This window comes from Lagenorhynchus albirostris, chromosome 5 (genome assembly GCF_949774975.1).
Source record: "Lagenorhynchus albirostris chromosome 5, mLagAlb1.1, whole genome shotgun sequence".
NCBI classification, from domain to species: domain Eukaryota; kingdom Metazoa; phylum Chordata; class Mammalia; order Artiodactyla; family Delphinidae; genus Lagenorhynchus; species Lagenorhynchus albirostris.
Window position 1 is genome coordinate 7,537,032 of NC_083099.1, and position 19,792 is coordinate 7,556,823.

Genomic DNA, 19,792 nt, shown 5'->3' on the forward strand with positions numbered 1-19,792 from the left:
CTTCTACGTGCTCTGTCCAATACGGGAGTCACAAGCCACGCGTGGCTATTGCGCACTTGAAATGTGGCTTGTGCACGTTGAAATGCATCGTAGGTTTAAAATACACAGAGTTAGAAGACGGGCGCGAGGGGAAAAAAGTCTCAGTAATTTTCATATTCATTACATGTTGAAATGTCAGTAGTTTAGATACATGGAGTTAAATAAGAGATATTAAAATTCATCTGACCTGTTTCTTTTTTACTTTTCTTAATGTGGCCACCAGAACATTTAAAATTACACATGTGGTTCACATTACACTTCCACTGGACAGCACTGGCCTTGAAACAAATCGCAGTAGATTTCTGTGCTTGGGCTTCGTATTAGATCTTTTGTTCCCTCAGATGTCTCTCCTCCCTGCTTTGGATCCTGCCCCCCACCCAACCCTCCATCCCCTCGTGTACCAGATGGCTGAAGTTAACAGGAGTCTGATTTGTAGAAAATTCCAGAATGGCTGCTTGACCTCACACAGAAAACTCTCCAAGAGAGGAACAGTTTCTGAAGTATAGGCGTGTATAGGAGAGTAAGAAAGAAAGAATAAATAATTGGTAAGGCAGGAAGGGTCAAGGTGGAAGAAGAAAAATCTGCTTTGGATGGTAAGTCCTCTCCAGGGGGCCCCGTGAACCTGGCAAGCCCAACCCGACGGTGCCTCACATTTCATCACAGCGCGGATGGGGAAGGATGGGCCCGAGGAAGGACCTTACACCAGGTACCCCAACAGAGCAGCCCCCCGCGAGTAGCCCCCGTCACCCTCCTCTGTTTGGCCAGGCACCAGGCAGGACCTAGGCAGGACCTACCGTTACCCTCATTGCTCTGCTACTAAGCTGAGCCGGGCCCTGAAATTCTCTGCCGTGAGCCATCCACCTCCTTAGAGACTTGGAAAGGTCTCCGAGGCCATGTTCTTGAGGGGGACACTCATAAGAACCTGCTCCCCGCAAAGCAGCCCGACAGGCTCCGGAGGGCTGGGGGAGACCACCCCCCGCCCCGTGGACCTCTCCTCTTCTAATCGTGGGAGAGCTACCTGAAGGGACTCCCACAGCCCCCAGCTTCTCTGAGCGCTTGGTCTGATCCCGCTGCCCTCTCCGAAATGACCTTTGGTTGGAAAAAGAAAAGTGATGACAAAACAAGTGAATGAAGGAGAGCAGGATAAACCTAAGAAGAGAAAACAGTGATAGCCAGAAACCCTGAGTTCGGAGACCTACATTCTAAGCCAGACAAAGACTACTGTGCATACTGAGTCACTCACTACCACACGGTGTGCTGAGGGCCTACCATGGGCCGGGTACTTCTGCTGGGTATGGAAGGGAACGAAGAAAGATCCTGCCTGTCCTCAAGGAGCTGACACTGGGGTGCTGCAGGAGAGGGCAAACGGGCAACACCAATAAGCACATCATACAGTACGTCAGAGAGTGACGGCACTCGGAAAGAAAGATGGAGAGATGGATACAGGGGGGTTCGGGGAACAGTGAGATCGAATGCGCAATTTCAACCAGGCCTTTTAGAGAAGGTGGCATTCAACCAAAGGCTTGACCGTTAGGGACCTGGCGGAAGAGCATCCCAGGCTCGAAAAGGCGAGCATGCCTGGTCTGCTCAACACAAAGGCCAGCACAGCTAGAGCACAGCAAGCAAAGGAAAGAGCCGCAGACAGCGAGGTAAGGTGGACGTGGCGGGGAATCCTACAAGGCCTCCCGGGCGATGATAAAGACGTCAGCCTGGTTACTTGATCTCTTCCCTTCCTCTCAAACAGGATCCTCCAGGCTTGAAGCAGGGACAGGAATGGAGTGCAAAGACATGAGGCAGGGTGTCTCCAAACTCATTTCTTTCTCTTTCACTTTTTCCTTTAGTCATTAGGGTCAACCATCCCCACTTGCTTTTTTCTTTTTCTTTAATGGCAATCACTAAGGCAAAAAAAAAAAAAGGTCCATCCATTTTCCTGTCCCTAAATTACATGAGCAAATCATCCTATTTCCTTCTTCTGTTAACTTCCAGTCCAGGACCAATGATGCCTTCTATCACATGGAGAAACACCATAATTCCTAATACAATCCAGAACTTAATAAATCTGTGCTATCTGGATAGGAAGGAACGCCAACACCGTCACCGAGGCCCACCGAGGGAACACAGGATTGTCATCAATGTGCCGAGTTGCCTAGTCAAGGGTTTCCTCACTGAGTAAGGCCGAGGATTTATGTTAGGGTTTGGGGTCAACTGGATAAGGACTGAAGTTCAGAACGCTGAGGAATCGTGTGACTTGGGAGTCTGTCCTCAATTTGCCTCAGCAACCCCTTTCGCTTTTGACAAACGTGATGGATTTTGCATCCTGGCAGGTTAGCGACCACAGCCTAAGTCTCCTTCTCTGGCAGGCTGGCTCGGGGCAGGAAGTAAAACTGGCAGGAACTCTGTATAGACCAGAATTAAACCCACCAGAGCCAGCATCTGTGACTCCAGATTCTCGGAGAGACGGTGACCTAGTTAAGCATGAAGTTCCTCATTACGGGAAGCTGAGAAGCCAGCGTGCTCTGAATCCATCCCATACACTCCACACCTACGAGAAGAGCCATCAGCCTGGACAAAAGAGGCTGGACAAAAAAAGGTCTGAGTCCACAGGTAAGAAACCCCTCGGTATGTGCTTGGGTCTGATGGGACCTCCCCACTGCTTTTCACACAGTGTGCGGACTGGATTAGCTCAGAAGACACTGCTAATGGGGTGGGTTCTCTCTGCATTTGCAGGGTGGTGAGAAGAATGCACAGGGAGGAGAAGGCAAAGAGTAGATAAGGGACTTCCCTGGTGGCACAGTGGTTAAGAATCCGCCTGCCAGCGCAGGGGACGTGGCTTCGATCCCTGGTCCGAGAAGATCCCACAGGCCACGGAGCAACTAAGCCCATGCACCACAACTGCTGAGCCTGTGCTCTAGAGCCTGCAAGCCACAACTACTGAGCCCACGAGCCGCAACTACTGAAGTCCGTGCACCTAGAGCCTGTGCTCCGCAAGAGAAGCCACCGCAATGAGAAGCCCGCGCACCACAACTAGAGAAAGCCCACGTACAGCAACAAAGACCCAACACAGACAAAAATAAATAAATTAATTATTTAATTAAATAAATAAAGAGTAGATAAAACACGAGCTTTTCCTGCTTTCTTTCCTGCGCCACCTATCCATTCTTCAAACCATGAGCGCCCACTGCACGACACTCACAGGCCTGGATACTGAGACACAAGAAATCTCTGTGGAACTGCTTCAGCAGTTGTGGCACATGGGCTCAGTAGTTGTGGCTCACAGGCTTAGTTGCTCCACAGCATGTGGGATCTTCCCAGACCAGGGCTCGAACCCATGTCCCCTGCATTGGCAGGCGGATTCTTTTTTTTTTTTAGAAGGAAACAATGTACTTTTTTTTTTTTTTTTTTTTTTTTTTTGCGGTACACGGGCCTCTCACTGTTGTGGCCTCTCCCGTTGCAGAGCACAGGCTCCGGACGCGCAGACTCAGCGGCCATGGCTCACGGGCCCAGCCGCTCCGTGGCATGTGGGATCTTCCCGGACCGGGGCACGAACCCGCGTCCCCTGCATTGGCAGGCGGACTCTCAACCACTGCGCCACCAGGGAAGCCCTAAATATTTTAATAAAAACAATTCCACAGCATTTATTGTCATCTGGTAATAACATAAAGGTGAGCAAAACAATATAAATAAATGCTTTAGAACTACACTCCTAACAAAGGACACCTAAAAAAACTGTACTGCCTTCTCAACAACTTCTCACTTCACTGATCATTTCTAGTTGGAGACACTTTGGAGCAGAGTAATGTTAGCATGATCCGACCCAGTTGTTTTCGTGACTTTGTTTTAGAATGGATCTCTTCTGCATCATCTAATACGAGGTTCATATACTCATCAGTACCAATGATACAGCCCTCAATCCACATATTCACTTGCTCATAAAGCCACACCTGAATCCGAGATCCATTTGGCAAGTATCTGAAGATGAGATGGATGGGCTGCACCACCACCTTCTGCACCTCCTGGCCCTGGCCCCGGTACGCCATGGTGGAAACTCACAAAGACCACACTATCCCGCACGCTACCTCAAAAAAAAATGGCAGGCGGATTCTTAACCACTGCACCACCAAGGAAGTCTGCCCTTGCTTTTTTTATGTCATACTATTTACCTTAAAAATTCAACCTAAATTACAAACAAAAGGTTGAACCATTGGCCTAAAATAGATAAGACTTTGGGATTGAATCAGATAGGTAATGCATACCTATTCCTCCTGAAGCTCTGCTTAGCAACTAGATTCCTGGAAATTTTCCCAGATAACCTGGGAGAATGAGACTGGATGTTCCTGCAGCAAAGCCCTAGGACTAGGATGTTCTTTCATGATATATTGCTTCCTCAGACTCTGGAGCAGCCGAGAGGGCAGGGATGGAGAAAAGGGGCAGAGGAAAAGGGAGCCGGGAAGGTTGAGGCAATCCTCCATCACAAGAGGCTGGCAGGAGACTGGGGAAGGGGCCTTTCTGAGCCCTCCCGCAAGAACTTGTCCCCTTCCTCCGCAGCCCTTCAGCACCTGCCCTCGACCAACCCACAGCAACGATAGGGGAAGGAAGGGAGGCAAACTCATGGTCAGCAAAATGTTCCATCTTAGGTTGAAGCTGGTAGAAAGGCTGCAGGTACACGGTATCAAAGCTGTGGTCAGAAGGGTGGGCCTCACAGTGATATAAATGTGGTTTCAAATCTTAGCTCCAACATTTACTAACTGTATGAACCCGGGGTAAACCCCTTAACCTCCTAAGCTTCCCAAGCTATAAAATGAGTATAAAATACCTATCTCACAAGACTGGTGGGGGCATTAAGTAATGAATGTGGGTAGGCGCTAGAGTGAACACAAGTGGTTATAAAGATGATGGTAATATGCTAGGAGTGCCCTGTTAGGTGAAGGATGAGCTGGAACAAGAGCTCTGTAAGTCATGATGAACTACAACAGTTAATACTTCAAAGCAAGGACCTGAAGAGGATGCAGCCAATGAAAGTAGCTTCAGGATACTGGCCCCAATCACTAGAGAATCACAGCTCTTACTGAACAAAAGATTGGACAGCTTACAAATGAAAAGTTATGCCCCTCACACATATGATCCAGCAACCCCACTCCTGGGCATTATCCAGACAAAACTCTTAATTTGAAAAGCTATATGCACCCCTATGTTCACAGCAGCACTATTCACAATAGCCAAGACATGGAAGCAACCTAAAGGTCCATCAACAGATGAATGGATAAAGAAAATATGGTATATACACATACACACACACACACACACACACACACAATGGAATATTACTCAGCCATAAAAAGGAATGAAATAATGCCATTTGCAGCAACATGAATGGACCTAGGGACTATCATACTAAGTGAAGTAAGTCAGACAGAGAAAGACAACTATCATATGATATCGCTTATATGTGGAATCTAAAAAAACAATGATACAAATGAACTTATTTACAAAACAGAGAGTCACAGATGTTGGAAACAAACTTACGGTTACCAAGGGGGAGGGGGGGAGGGATAAACTGGGAGATTGGGATTGACACATACACACTACTATATGTAAAATAGATAACTAATAAGGACCTACAAGGAACTCTACTCAATACTCTGTAATGACCTATATGGGTAAAGAAAATTTAAAAAGACTGGACAGACGTATACGTATAACTGACTCACTTTACTGTACAGCAGAAACTAACACAACATTGTAGATCAACTATACTCCAATAAAAATTAAAAAAAAAAAAAAGTGATGCTCCTTGCAGAATCAATCAGCTCCATTCCCACCACATGTGAGAACAATGGGAAGTCACTCAAAAGGCTCATGGGGTGACCTTGGTGGACATTTTTATAACAGAGTGGATGTGAAGAGAAAGAAATGGCAAGGTTACATATACACAATCACTCAGTAAGAACACAATGTATCAAAACCTATGGGATATGGTTAAGGCAACACATAAAGGAAAACAAAGACCCTTAAATGCATTTACGGGAAAAAACAGAAAGATTAAAAATAAATGAACTAATCATTCAACTCAATAATCTAGGAAAAAAGTAACAAACTCAAGGAAAATTTTTTAAAACTCAAGGAAAATAGACAAAAGAAATCAATGCAAAAAATATTTAAGGAACTCAATAATGAACAGAAGCATATACCTAGCCAGTATTATAAATGGTTGGTTTTTGAAAAGAACATTAAATTAGGGCTTCCCTGGCGGCGCAGTGGTTGAGAGTACGCCTGCCGATGCAGGGGACACGGGTTCGTGCCCCGGTCCGGGAAGATCCCACATGCCGCGGAGCGGCTGGGCCCATGAGCCATGGCCGCTGAGCCTGCGCGTCTGGAGCCTGTGCTCCGCAATGGGAGAGGCCACGACAGTGAGAGGCCCGTGTACAGCAAAAAAAAAAAAAAAAAAAAAAGAACATTAAATTAAACAAACTCTTGGCAAGTCTAATCAAGGGGGAAATAAAGAAGTGAGAAAGGACATAAAACTACAGATTTATTTTATAGCCTAAATAAGTACTCTGTAGAACTTTATACCAATAAATTTGAAAAACTAGATGAAACAGGTGACTTCCTGACTTCCCTCAGAAAATATAAATTATCAAACCTGATTTACTAAGTACTAAAGTTTCTAACAATCCTAGAAGAAGTGAAAAGGGCGTCAAAAATCTACGCCTAAAAAAGGACCTAAAAAAGGACCCAAATAAAAAAAATGTTATAGGAACATTCTAGTTAATTCTCAAGGGTCATCCAACATAAATATTATGTGAACCACAGACAAAATTTTAAATTTTCTAGTAGCCAGATTTCAAAAAGTAAAAGTAGGCGAGATTAAGGTAAGTAATAAATTTATTTCATATAACATCTAAAATGTTACCATTTTAACATGGAATTGGTATAAAAATATTATAAATAAGATATTTTACATAGTTTTTTATGCTAAGTCTTCAAAACCCAAGGGATATCTGACATGGCACATCTCAACTCAAACAAGCCATGTTTCAGATAGTCAATTGTCATTTGTGGCTAGTGGCTACCATATTGGACAGCAGGAAACCAGGTCACTGGTATTGAAAACGGTGCCAAAGCATTATAAAAAGATTAAAAAACACATATTATTCTATGAATTCAGTATAACCCTAACAGTAAAACAAAATACAGAGAGCAAAAAAACATAGAAAAAGTCACCAGCCCAACCTCACAACAACAAAAATGAAATACTTGTAAATCAAATTCAACAATACAGGGGGACTTCCCTGGTGGTCCAGTGGGTAAGACTCCACACTCCCAATGCAGGGGGCCGGGTTCGATCCCTGGTTGGAGAACTAGATCCTACATGCCACAACTAAGAAGCCCTCATGCCGGAACTAAGAAGTCCGCATGCTGCAACCAAGATCCTGCATGCCACAACTAAGACCTGGCACAGCCAAAATAAGTAAATATTTTTTTAAAATTTGACACTACACAATCCAACATCATGCATCTTGACTAGTACATAATAACTAAACTTTATTACAGGAATGCAAAGATAGATCATTTGAAACAAATTAATTCATACATTAACAAATTAAAGGAAGAGAAAATCATTACGACTGATGCCCGAAAAAGCTTTTCAAAGCATTCAAAATTAATTTCTGATTTTTAAAAAAATAGCAAATTTGGTATAGAAGAAAATTATATTAACTTGAAAGCAAACATTATACTAAATAGACATAAAATCACTCCTACTGGGACTTCCCTGGTGGTCCAGTGGTTAAGACTCTGCACTTCCAATGCAGGGGGCACAGGTTCGATCCCTGGTCAGTGAATTAAGATCCCTCATGCCACGCAGCACAGCCAAAAAAAAAAATCATTCCTATTAAAGTCACCAAAACAAGAAAGTCCTGAATATGCCCAGAGTTCAACACTGTACTAGTACTACACAAAAATTATGAATATTGGTAGGCAATTCTTAAAGCTTATCAAAACTAATAAAGAAATTAATAAACTGGCTGGATATAAGAGCAACATAAAACTCAGAAGCTTTTCCATCACCAATAGCCACTCAGAAAATGTAACAGGAAAAAAAAGATCCTAATAGCAAGAGCCATCAAATACTTAGGGTCAAAACTTCAAGATGAGTCAGACCTATATTCAAAAAACTACAACTGTCTACTAAAGATGAATAAATGAAGAAATATGCATTGTTCTTGATAGGAAGACTGAACAGTGTAAAGATATCAATTCTCCTTAATCTATAAATGTTGTAACTCAGGATCAGTTGAGAGGGCATACACTTACAACCCATAATCAAAGTATTAAGATCCAGAGCATATATAGATCATCTACAAAACAATCTGAAAAAGGCAGTCTGATAGAAACAAAATGGCAAATCCAAGTGATTCCAAGAAAAATGAATGCTAATTACAAACAAACCTGTACAAAGTGATCAAAGTAACTATTAATGGGGAAATAAAAAATTAAAAGCCCTGCGATGAAATTTTTAAAAAGCAAAAACAAGAAAAATAAAAGATAAAAACCCTGTGATACATTTCCTCACACTAATTAGTTTGCCAAAAAATAAAAATAAAAGGTTGACATCTTGCAGGGGAAACATGCACCTCATACACATGTGTGGGAGGAAACACTGGTGCAGCCTTTTGGAAGTCAAATTGGAATGTTCCTGCCCTTTGGCCCAACGGCACAATTAGGAAGGGCACCTACAGAAATATTCACATGGGCTCAATTATATTTGTATATACTGTTTATTAAAGTAAAATATATATATATGTCATCTTATATATATCATATATATGTCATCTAAAATTTGATCGAGAAGAATTTATTAAATTATGTAGCTTGTTACTACCGACTATTGTACCACCTTTATCACATGCTAGGGACTTCCCTGGAGGTCCAGTGGTTAAGACTCTGTGCTTCCAGTGCAGAGGCCACATTCGGAAGCAGCAGGTTCGAACCCTGGTCAGGGAACGAAGATCCCACATGCCGCGTAGTGTGGCCAAATTAAAAAAAAAAAAAGGCTAACTCAAGACATGGAAGCAACCTAAGTGTCCATCGACAGATGAATGGATAAAGATGTGAGATACATATATATATTTATAAATATATATATAAAGTAATATTCCATTGTGTATGTATATATATTACATATACAATGCAATATTACTCAGGCATAAGAAAGAATGAAATAATGCCATTTGCAGCAACATGGATGGACCTAGAGATTATAATACTAAGTGAAGTAACTCAAAGACAAATATCATATGATATCACTTATATGTGCAATCTAAATAATGATACAAATGAACTTATTTACAAAACAAAAATAGACTCACAGATATAGAAAACAAAGTTACCAGTGGGGATAGCAGGGAGCAGGGGATAAATGAGGAGTTTGGGATTAACATATACACACTACTATATATAAAACAGATAAACAAGGACCTACTGTATAGCACAGGGAACTATATTCAATACCTTGTCATAACCTATAAGGGAAAAGAATCTGAAAAAGAATATAGGGACTTCCCTGGGGGCGCAGTGGTTAAGAATCCTCCTGCCAATGCAGGGGACACAGGTTTGATCCCTGGTCCAGGAAGATCCCACATGCTGTGCAGCAACTAAGCCCGTGAGCCACAACTACTGAGCCCATGAGCCACCACTACTGGAGCCCGCTCCTAGAGACTGTGACCTGAAATAAGAAGCCACCACAATGAGAAGCCTGCACACCACAACGAAGACCCAACGCAGGCAAAAATAAATAAGTTTATTTTAAAAAGTATATATGTATGTATGTACAATACAAACTGAATCACTTTGCTGTATACCTGAAACTAACACAACATTGTAAATTAACTATACTTCAATTTTTTAAAAAATGGTTTAAAAAAAAAAAGAAGGCGGCTAACTATTTGTGCTGATGTGGGACCTCTCTAGGTCCCGGTAAATGGCAGAAAAGGCAAACCACAGAACAATATATACCATAATCTGATATATGTTTTTTAAAAATAAATGAATAAGCAATTTAAATATATACGAATGTGGGGAATTCCATGGTGGTCCAGTGGTTAGGACTCTGCACTTCCACTGCCAAGGGCCTAGGTTCGATCCCTGGTGGGGAAACTAAGATCCTACAAGGCAGGCGACGCAGCCAAAAAAATGTGTGTGTGTGTGTGTGTGTGTGTGTGTGTGTGTGTGTGTGTGTGTGTGTGTGTGTGTGTGTATGAATGTGGGTGGGTATACAGAGGGCCTAGACAGATACATACTTATGGGGGATGGGGCAAAAGTTGGGGAGGGGAAGGGACATTCCCACTGTACTCTATATTCTTCTCTGTGGTATTCATATTCATGGGTTGCTTGCTAATTTTCTTTAACATTGATTCCTCTGAAGGGAAAACATAATTCCGGAGAGATTCCAACAACAATAACAGAGGCTCAGTATACATCAGTTGTGTGAAGGAGGGTGGAAACCACCTTCTTATCACAGACCACATTTAAGAATTCAAGGATCCAAAACTCTTCTCCCTGTGGGTCTGCTTATAAACCAACCCCTCCCCTCACTGAGGTTCAAGCCAAAAAGTAACAAGCTTGCAACTCTTGGAGAAGACAGTACAGATTTTTAGAGATATTAATCTTAACTTCATGACTGCAAAAGACTCAGAGCAATCAGCCCAGAAAGAAAAGTTTGTGCCTCTTCTTGTCTTAACAGGACAGAATAATGCCACGTTCATGGAGGGGCTGCTAAACGGGTGGGTCACAAATCTCATGGCAGGGAGATTCCTCCCAATAGCCTACTCAATAAAAAATGTTACATCCCAAATATTAACCACACTTATTTAAGCCACTTGTGATAGAAGTGCTTAATAAGCTGTAGAACAATGAACCCTGATGCTTAAAAATGAACTGAATAAAGGACTTTTCTTTCAAAACTGGCTAACTCGGCTTCCTCCACTGAGTCTTGGGGACCCAGTAGCTTTTACAAAGTAAGTTTTTATTTCTTAAGCTAAGAGGAGGGTAAAGGGAGGGCGAGAAGAGAGGAGAGAGGGCGAAAGTACAGGGCAAAACACTGAGAAGCATAAAAGCTTTGTCAGCGTGTTGGCCAGCACATGGCAGTCCGCCACAAGCCGCTACGCAGCCCTCAGAGAAAGTCCAAGTTGAGATGCGTTGTAACTGTAAGATATGCACTGAATTTCAAAGACTTAGTGTCCAAGGGGGAAAAAAGGATGTTAAAATATCTCGTTAAGAATTCTGTTATATTGATTACATGTTATAATGATATTTTGGAATATTACATAAAACATTAAAATTAACGAAATGGAATTGTTTTCTCTCATTTTTTTTAATGTGGTGTGGTGGGTGGAATAGTGTCCCCCCAAAGTTTAGGACCACCTGGAACCTCACAAAGGGAACTTATCTGGAAATAGGATTACTTAAGTATCTTTTTTTTTTTTTTTAAACTTATTTTTGGCTGCGTTGGGTTTCTGTTGCTGTGCGCGGGCTTTCTCTAGTTGTGGTGAGCGGGGGCTACTCTTCGTTGCAGTGCGCAGGCTTCTCACTGCGGTGGCTTCTCTTGTTGCGGAGCACGGGCTCTAGGCACATGGGCTTCAGTAGTTGCAGCATGCAGGCTCAGTAGTTGTGATGCATGGGCTTAGTTGCTCCGTGGCATGTGGGATCTTCCCGGACCAGGGCTTAAACCCAGGTCCCCTGCATTGACAGGTGAATTCTTAACCACTGCACCACCAGGGAAATCCTACTTAAGGATCTTGAGATGAAATTATCCTGGTTTAGACTGGGCCCTAAAACCAACAACTGGTTTGTTTGTTTGTTTTGCAATACGCGGGCCTCTCACTGTTGTGGCCTCTCCCGTTGCGGGGCACAGGCTCCGGACACGCAGGCTCAGCGGCCATGGCTCACGGGCCCAGCCGCTCCACGGCATGTGGGACCTTCCCAGACCGGGGCATGAACCCGAGTCCCCTGCATCGGCAGGCGGACTCTCAACCACTGCACCACCAGGGAAGCCCAATAACTGGTATTTTTATAAGAGAAAGGAGAGAGGGAGATTTGGAAGCCGAGTCACTGACACTCAGGGAAGATGCCACGTGAACACGGAGGCGGAGACTGGAGAGACACAACTATAAAACCAAGGAAGGGGAATTCCCTGGAGGTCCAGTGGTTAGGAGTCCGTGCTTTCACTACCATGGGTGTGGGTTCAATCCCTGGTCGGGGAACTAAGATCCCAAAAGTCACGGGGGAAAAAACAAAAACAAAAATAAAAACAAGAAAGGCCAAGCGTTGCCAGGAATCACCAGATGCTAGAAAAGGCAAGGAAGGATTCTTTCCGGACCCTTCAAAGGGAGCGTGGCCCTGCTGACACCTTGATTTCAGACCTCTGGCCTCCAGAACTGAATTAAAGGAACTTTCTGACAATTTGTTTGTGATCATTTGTTATGGCAGCCCGAGGAAATAAATACAAGTGGCATAAAATAGATAACTAATAAGGACCTACTTTATAGCACAGGGAACTCTACTCAATACTCTGTAATGACCTGTATGGGAAAAGAATCTAAAAAAGAGTGGATACATCTATATGTATAACTGATTCACTTTGCTGTACAGCAGAAACTAACAACATTGTAAATCAACTATACTCCAAGGAAAATTTAAAAGAAAATATACAAGTAGCTATAAGGAAATGTCAAGTTACAGATGTGGGCTCACATTCTACTTCTGGTGACACTGCTGCACTAGAGTTTAAAGGGAATTCACCCCCTCAAACACAAGTCTTCACTATGGACCCTAACAGCTTAGGCAGAGAATAGTCCCCATACTTCTTAAGTGGTTCTAATTGATGAAAGTTATACCCCATTGAGATATCTGGAAGTCTCTCGATTTTGCTCACTTGCTTCTAAATTTTTCATGTTGGTAGGATATGAAAAATACTTCCTAACATGCGTACAAGCATCATGGGACACTCAGAACCTAAGTGCACAACATTTTTAATATGTATGGGACTTATTGCCCAGTTTACTGAAGGGGACGTATTATGTCCTTGGAAAACATTCAACCATTATCCTCAACTGCCAGCGAAGCATTTTCTGCCAAGCGCCCCAAGCTGCTGCCACCCTGCCCTCTGCCTTGGCCTTCCTATCTCCCTTCCAGATGTTCAGGCCCAGCCACTGTGCTTTGAGATAAGACGTCTCCCTTCAAAACACCTTTCCCATGTCTCTCCTTAATAAGACAAGACAGCTGCTGTTGCAGGGAACTCCCAAGGGGGTTGGCCTCGCAGCTTCAACAAAGTATCAGCTGCAGGACAACCTTTTAGGGCGTGCACTGCCAAGCCAATTACCACCGCAGCTAGCAACCCAGGCACAGGCGGGGAGGCTGCCAGGGGGAGTGCATCTCCCCTCCCCCCCACACCCGGGGGCAAGTCTCTGCAGATGTGGCAGCACCATGGCAGCACCGAGAAAGGAAAGGCCACCTCATTGCTTTCGACAGGCCCAGGATAAACATGTTTTTTGCCCCAACAGGATCCAGAGTGAGAGGTCAGGAGAATGCACCAGATTTTGTCAGACTACACAGAAGCCAGGACGGATGATGAGAAGGAAGCAAAACTGGATAAACAAGTGATCATGACCCAGATGACAGGCAGGCAAGGGGGCAGGGTGCTTCCCAGTTCACTCAGCGTCGATGAGAGACGTGAGCGTGAAGATATTTGGGTGGCATCCAGAGGAACCGGAGAGAGATGGCCAAGCTGCTAGCAGGGCTCTGTGATGCTTAAAATGCTGGAAAGTCATATTTGCTGGAAAAGTTAAATCAGTGACAGGGACGTCCCACAGCAAAATCACACAGATGGGAAATGTAGGGAGTAAAACTGTGAATCCAACATTTGTTAAGAACCAGAAAAAAAAGGCACTTGTATACTTGTTCTTATCTCACCTCGTGTGAGAAAGCGATTTTTTTTTTTTTTTTTTTTTTGGCCGTACCACATGGCATGTGGGATCTTAGTTCCCCAGCCAGGGATCGAACCCATGCCCCCTGCAGTGGAAGCTCGGAGTCTTAATGGACTGTCAGGGAAGTCTCGAGAAAGGGATTTATTATTCCCGTTATTCAGAAGAGAAAGCTGAGGCTCTAAGATGTTGAGACACTTGCCCGAGCTTATTCAGTCTACCCTGCAGAAGGACTAAGTGCGTTCAGGCAGGTAACTGGTCCTGTGGTTGTGTGTATGTCGGGGGGAGGGAGGGAGGGTGCCCTCACTCTGTCTTACTACCTCTCTGTTCCAGGCTGGACAAAGGCAGAATGTTCAAAGGTCAAGAACCAAAATCACAATGAGATACAACTTCACACCTACGAGGATGGCTATAATCAAAAGAGCAGGTAAGGGGACTTCCCTGGTGGCACAGTGGTTAAGACTCTGTGCTCCCAATGCAGGGGACCCGGGTTCGATCCCTGGTCAGGGAACTAGATCCCACATGCATGCCGCAACTAAGGAGCCCGCCTGCTACAACTAAGGAGTCCTCGAGCCACAACTAAGGAGCCTGCCTGCTGCAACTAAGACCCAGCACAACAAAATTTAAAAAAAAAAAAGAGCAGGTAATAAATTTTGTCAAGGATATGAGGAAATGGGAATCCTCACACGTTGTTGGAGGGGATTGTAACACGGCGCAGTTGCTTTGGAAACCGTTTGGCGGTTTCTTAAAAAGTTAAACCAATAGAAAACCCCAAAATAAACCCTCACATATATGGTCAAATGATTCTCGGCAAGGGTGCCAAGACCATTCAATGGGAAAAGGACAGTCTTTTCGACAAACAATGCTGGAAAAACTGGACATTCACATGCAAAAGAATGAAATTGTTGGACCCTTACCTTACACCATATACAAAAACTAACTTCAAATGGATCAAAGACCTAAACATAAAACCTAAAACTATAAAACTCTAAGGAGAAAATACAGGGGGGGAAAGCTGCATGACATTCGATTTGGCAATGACTTTTTGGATTATGACACCAAAAGCAAAGGCAACAACAACAAAAAATAGGATTTAATTGGGAATTCTCTGGGGGTCCAGTGGTTAGAACTTGGCACTTCCACTGCAGGCGGCCCGGGTTCGATCCCTGGTTGGGGAAATAAGATCCCACAAACTGCACAATGCAGCAAAAAAAAAAAAGGACTTAATCAAAATTTTAAACTTCTGTGCATCAAAAGAACATAATCAACAGACTGAAAAGTAGTCAAATCATAGAGACAGAGAGAATAATGGAGGCTGGCAGGAGCTGAGTGGACAGAGCCCTGGGGAGTTACTGTTCAGTGGGCAGTTTCAGTTTTGCAGGATGAAATGAATTCTAAGCAGAGACGGTGGGGATGGCCGCACAGCATAGTGAATTTCTCTGTGCCGCTGAACTGTACACTTAAAAATGGTTAAGTTGATAAATTTTACGTGATGTGCATTCTGCCACAACTTTAAAAAACAATCCTTTTAAAGTTAAGCATAAATTTATCACATGACCCAGCAAACCCACCCATGGGTATCTACCCAACAGAAATGAAAATATCCACACGAAGAGCTGCATGCAGATGTCCACAGTAACGTGATTCATACTAGCCAAAGAGTGGAAAGAAAACAAAAGTCCATCAACTGGTGAACTGGTTCATAAACAAAATGTGGCATATCCATGCACTGGAATGTTACTTGGCAGTAAAGAAGAATGAAGTGTTGATACAAGCTACTGCATGGATGAACTTCAAAAACATTATGTTAAGTGTAAGAAGCCAGTCACAAAAGACCATGTATTGTACAATTCCATTTATATAAATGTCCAGAAAAGGCAAATGTATAGAGATAGAAAGTCAATTAGTAGTCTGGGGCTGGGGGGTGCAAACAGGGTTGACTGCAAATGGACACAAGGATCTTTTTTGGGGTAATGGAAACCTGGATTTTGGTGATGACTGTACAACTCAATTTCCTAAAAATCACTGAATTGAATGCCTAAAACCAGAGGAATTTATGGCATGCAAATGATACCTCAATAAAACTGTCTTTTAAAAGGGCAAGAACTTGCTATTAAATTATCACTTCAAATATGAGTCTTCTACGAAGTTTCCCCAAAGCGCGTCCCAAAATTGAGGTTTATTTTCTCAAACACAAATTAAAGAAGCTTAATACGCTACACTAAAAATCATCATCATAATAAAAGACCAGCACATGGGGGTCTCCATCTCTGTCCTTTCAGATAGAAAAAAGCAAAAGAAGTCAGAGCATCTAGGTGGCCACACCTCTGCTGGCAGAATCTGTCCCAGCAAAAGAGAAATAGCAAATGACAGAAATAAGTCATTAAGTAGGCTGCCCTGTTTTTAAAATTAGTGGACAGTGTGAAACAATTAAAACTTGCTAATAATAAAGCCATGTTGCTGGCGTCCCTTTCGGACTCCCTCACCCAACACCTTTGACCTGCTGCCATGCAGCTTTCTGGCCTGTTCACAAATTCATTCGAGCCTCGTCGGAATCGAAAATGGATTTCTGTACAGTGACTCTAGTTCCCCTCCTCGAATTCTAGTAGAAGATGTAAGATGCAGCCTCAGGAGGGTGGCGGAGGGGAGACCAACAATTTCTGGAAATAAGTCCAAGGGAATGAGGAGTGAGCCTGGGGTTGGGGAAGACTGGGGTGAGAGTGTCTAAATTTTCACTGGGCCCCACTGCGAGCAGTCTGAATTTTGCTCTTAACTGCGTGCATGTATTCCTTCGGGAAGAAAATTCTTTTAATCCTATTTTAAAACAGCAACAACACCCAGAGTCTGCTGTATGAGCTGTGATCCCAATAAATGTTCTCTTTAGAAGTGAACTGCTGTGGAAGTAGTCTGACTAATGCTCATGGGACTTGCAGCAGTGCCTCTCAAACTCTACTCTGCTCCTGAATTACCTAGGCAATCTTGTTAAAAGGCAGATTCAGAATCAGTAGGGCCAGGGCGGGGCCCAAGATGCTGCATTTGGAAGAAGCTCCCAGGTGAGGACCCCACTCAGAGTAGCAAAGGTGCGAAGGAAAAAGATGGTCTCGGGGATGTGGGTGTTAATACCTCTCTCTTCTCCCTGGATTAACGTGAGCTTTCCATATACAGTTTAAATTTCACGGGCTAAGTAATCCTTTCTGGGACATGAACACTTTTTCTCTCTTCACTGTGTGATAATATTTCCAGTTGACACAGTTGCCCACAGACAGCCAGCAGACACCATAAAGTTATGACTGGAAACTGGGATTTTTAAATTTTGGTGACTTTTAGTACAAGTGAAAAGAATAAAGTGGGAGTGGGGGAGGGAGTCTTCCCTCAGGAGATCAAATTTGCCTGGAATTGAGAGTGAAAACAGAATCGGAAGGGGAGACTAGATAACCGGTGAGGTAATTCAGAGCAGAAGCGTCTCTGAAGACCTTAATTAAGGGTGCCATTTTGGTCTGGAAAGCCACAAGGAACCAAAAAAAACAAATATTGAAGAGAGGGGTCAAGGGTACAGAGGAAAAGAGAGTGGTCAAGCCTGAGGAAATGACCCAGGACAAGACAAGCAGGTGCTTGTCAAACACCCTAGTCAAACAACATCCTTGCAGGCCCTCCACGAGGCACCAACATCCAATCCACAGAAAACCTTCAGGAGGAGACCTCTGGGTCTGGAAGAAATCCCTGTGTCTGTGCTGGACTTCGATAAGGAACTGCACTCTTTATGCGAAATAATCAGATCTGACTGAACCCAAGGCCCAGGACCCTCAGGCATGGTCTCAGAAGGTGCTAGAATGACTCCAGTGCTACCAAACGGCCTAGGGGTGGGCCAGCCCCTTCCTTATGTCTGAGTCACCTCTCCAGGACCAAACCGAAACATGCATCACCCTTGGAAGGGCCTCAAGAGGTCCTGAGTGACACCAGGGCCAAGAAACTGGTGCCCCGGAACCCTGAAGCCCAGACAGTTCCTGGAGTCTTTTCATACACACACCGTCCATCTTGGACTTCACCGGTGAACCTGCCAAAGCAGCCAGCTCAGCCTCCAACGCAGTGGGAAGATTCCTCAAATTGCTTGGCTGGCACTGAGCAGCCTGGGCAACCGGCTGACTGACAGAATGTCTCACTCCTCAGCCTGCTGTCTTGGCACCAAATCAATCATGACGAGCAAAATAAACAGTGCCGCCGCATACGCTGCATCCTGGGCCGGCTCACGCTCTTAGAGTATCAGCCAGTATCCGGGCTGATGCCTCGCAAGTCCCCTTAACCAGCACAACCTGCGGGGCAGAGTGTCCAGCCCACATTCCCAACTGCCCACACCTGGCATCTCGGCCCAGGTTTTACTTGAAGGCTTGCCCTCAACTCCAACACACCCCCTTTTCAACTATGCTATTCCCTACACAGGCATTAGGCTTTTCTCCCAGCTCCTGATACATCTGCATTCAAGGCCCTCACCCAAGGCCACCCGATTCTCCTTTCAAAGTCTTTGCCAGATTTATACCTTCTCCGTTCTCACTGCCAAGGCCCTAGGTCAGGCCCTCACAAGCCAGTTAGAAGGAACAGCCTCCTCCCTACCTTCAATCTGTTCCCACTCCCACCCTCCATATAACACCTACTGCACACATGGCTCTACTCTAAAATGACACTGAATAATGTCAAACACTTCTGACACTTCCCAAGGCAATTTTCGCCTACATCATCCTATTTTCCCCACCCAATAGCCCCGTAGGAAGGGCCAGTGATTCAGTCCTTAGAGAAGGGTGTGGCTTTGCATTCACCCAGCTGGCAGATGAGCAAAGACCAAAACCTAGACCTCCTTGCTCTAAAATATCTCATGTCTCCTCTGTCTTAAAGTGCAAAGACTCACTATTGGTAAGTGGATTCAGTTTGACTTTCTCTACTTGAAATTCAAGACCTTCTATCAACTGTTTTCTTCTTTACCCAGTGGATCCTATTTCCCATGATTTCTATTTACTCGCTTTTCCTTTTTCTCCAGTTGGGCTAGCTGCTTTATTAAGATCAATCATTATCACTTTGCACTGCTTTTTTGTTTTGTTTTTTTTTTTTTAAGTACGGTTGACTTACAATACTGTGTTAGTTTCAGGTGTACAGAAAAGTAATTCAGTTATACATATATATGTATATATCTATAGTCTTTTTTTCTATTCTTTTCCACTATAGGTTATCACAAGATATTGAATATAGTTCTCTGTGCTATACAATAGGTCCTTGTTGTTCATCTTTTTTATATATAGTAGTGTGTATATGTTAAAACCATACTCACAGTTTATCCTTCCCCCTGCTTTGGTAACCATAAGTTTGTTTTCTATGTCTGTGAGTTTGTTTTGTAAATAAGTTCACGTGTACTATCTTTCAGATTCCACGTATAAGTGATATCATACGATATTTGTCCTTGTCTGACTTACTTCACTTAGTATGACAATCTCCAGGTCCATCCATGTTGCTGCAAATGGCATTATTTCATTTTTTATGGCTGAGTAATATTCCATTGTATAATGTACCACATCTTCTTTATCCATTCCTCTGTTGATGGACACTTAGGTTTACTTAGCATTGCTTTTAACTATAATAGTAGATACCATTTGCTGAGCATTTAGAATGTTCCAGATATTGGGCTTCCCTCATGGCGCAGTGGTTAAGAATCCACCTGCCAATGCAGGGGACATGGGTTCAAGCCCTGATCCGGGAAGATCCCACATGCCACAGAGCAACTTAGCCCA

At 43.7% G+C, this 19,792-nt stretch overlaps 1 protein-coding gene and 1 pseudogene across 1 annotated transcript in view; both read right to left on the bottom strand.

Moving 5' to 3' along the window:
• Positions 1-19,792, bottom strand: part of KAT2B (lysine acetyltransferase 2B) — a 102,912-nt gene that overhangs the window by 70,097 nt on the left and 13,023 nt on the right. The window lies entirely within an intron of this gene.
• On the bottom strand, positions 3,594-4,104 carry LOC132520353 (small nuclear ribonucleoprotein E-like; annotated as a pseudogene).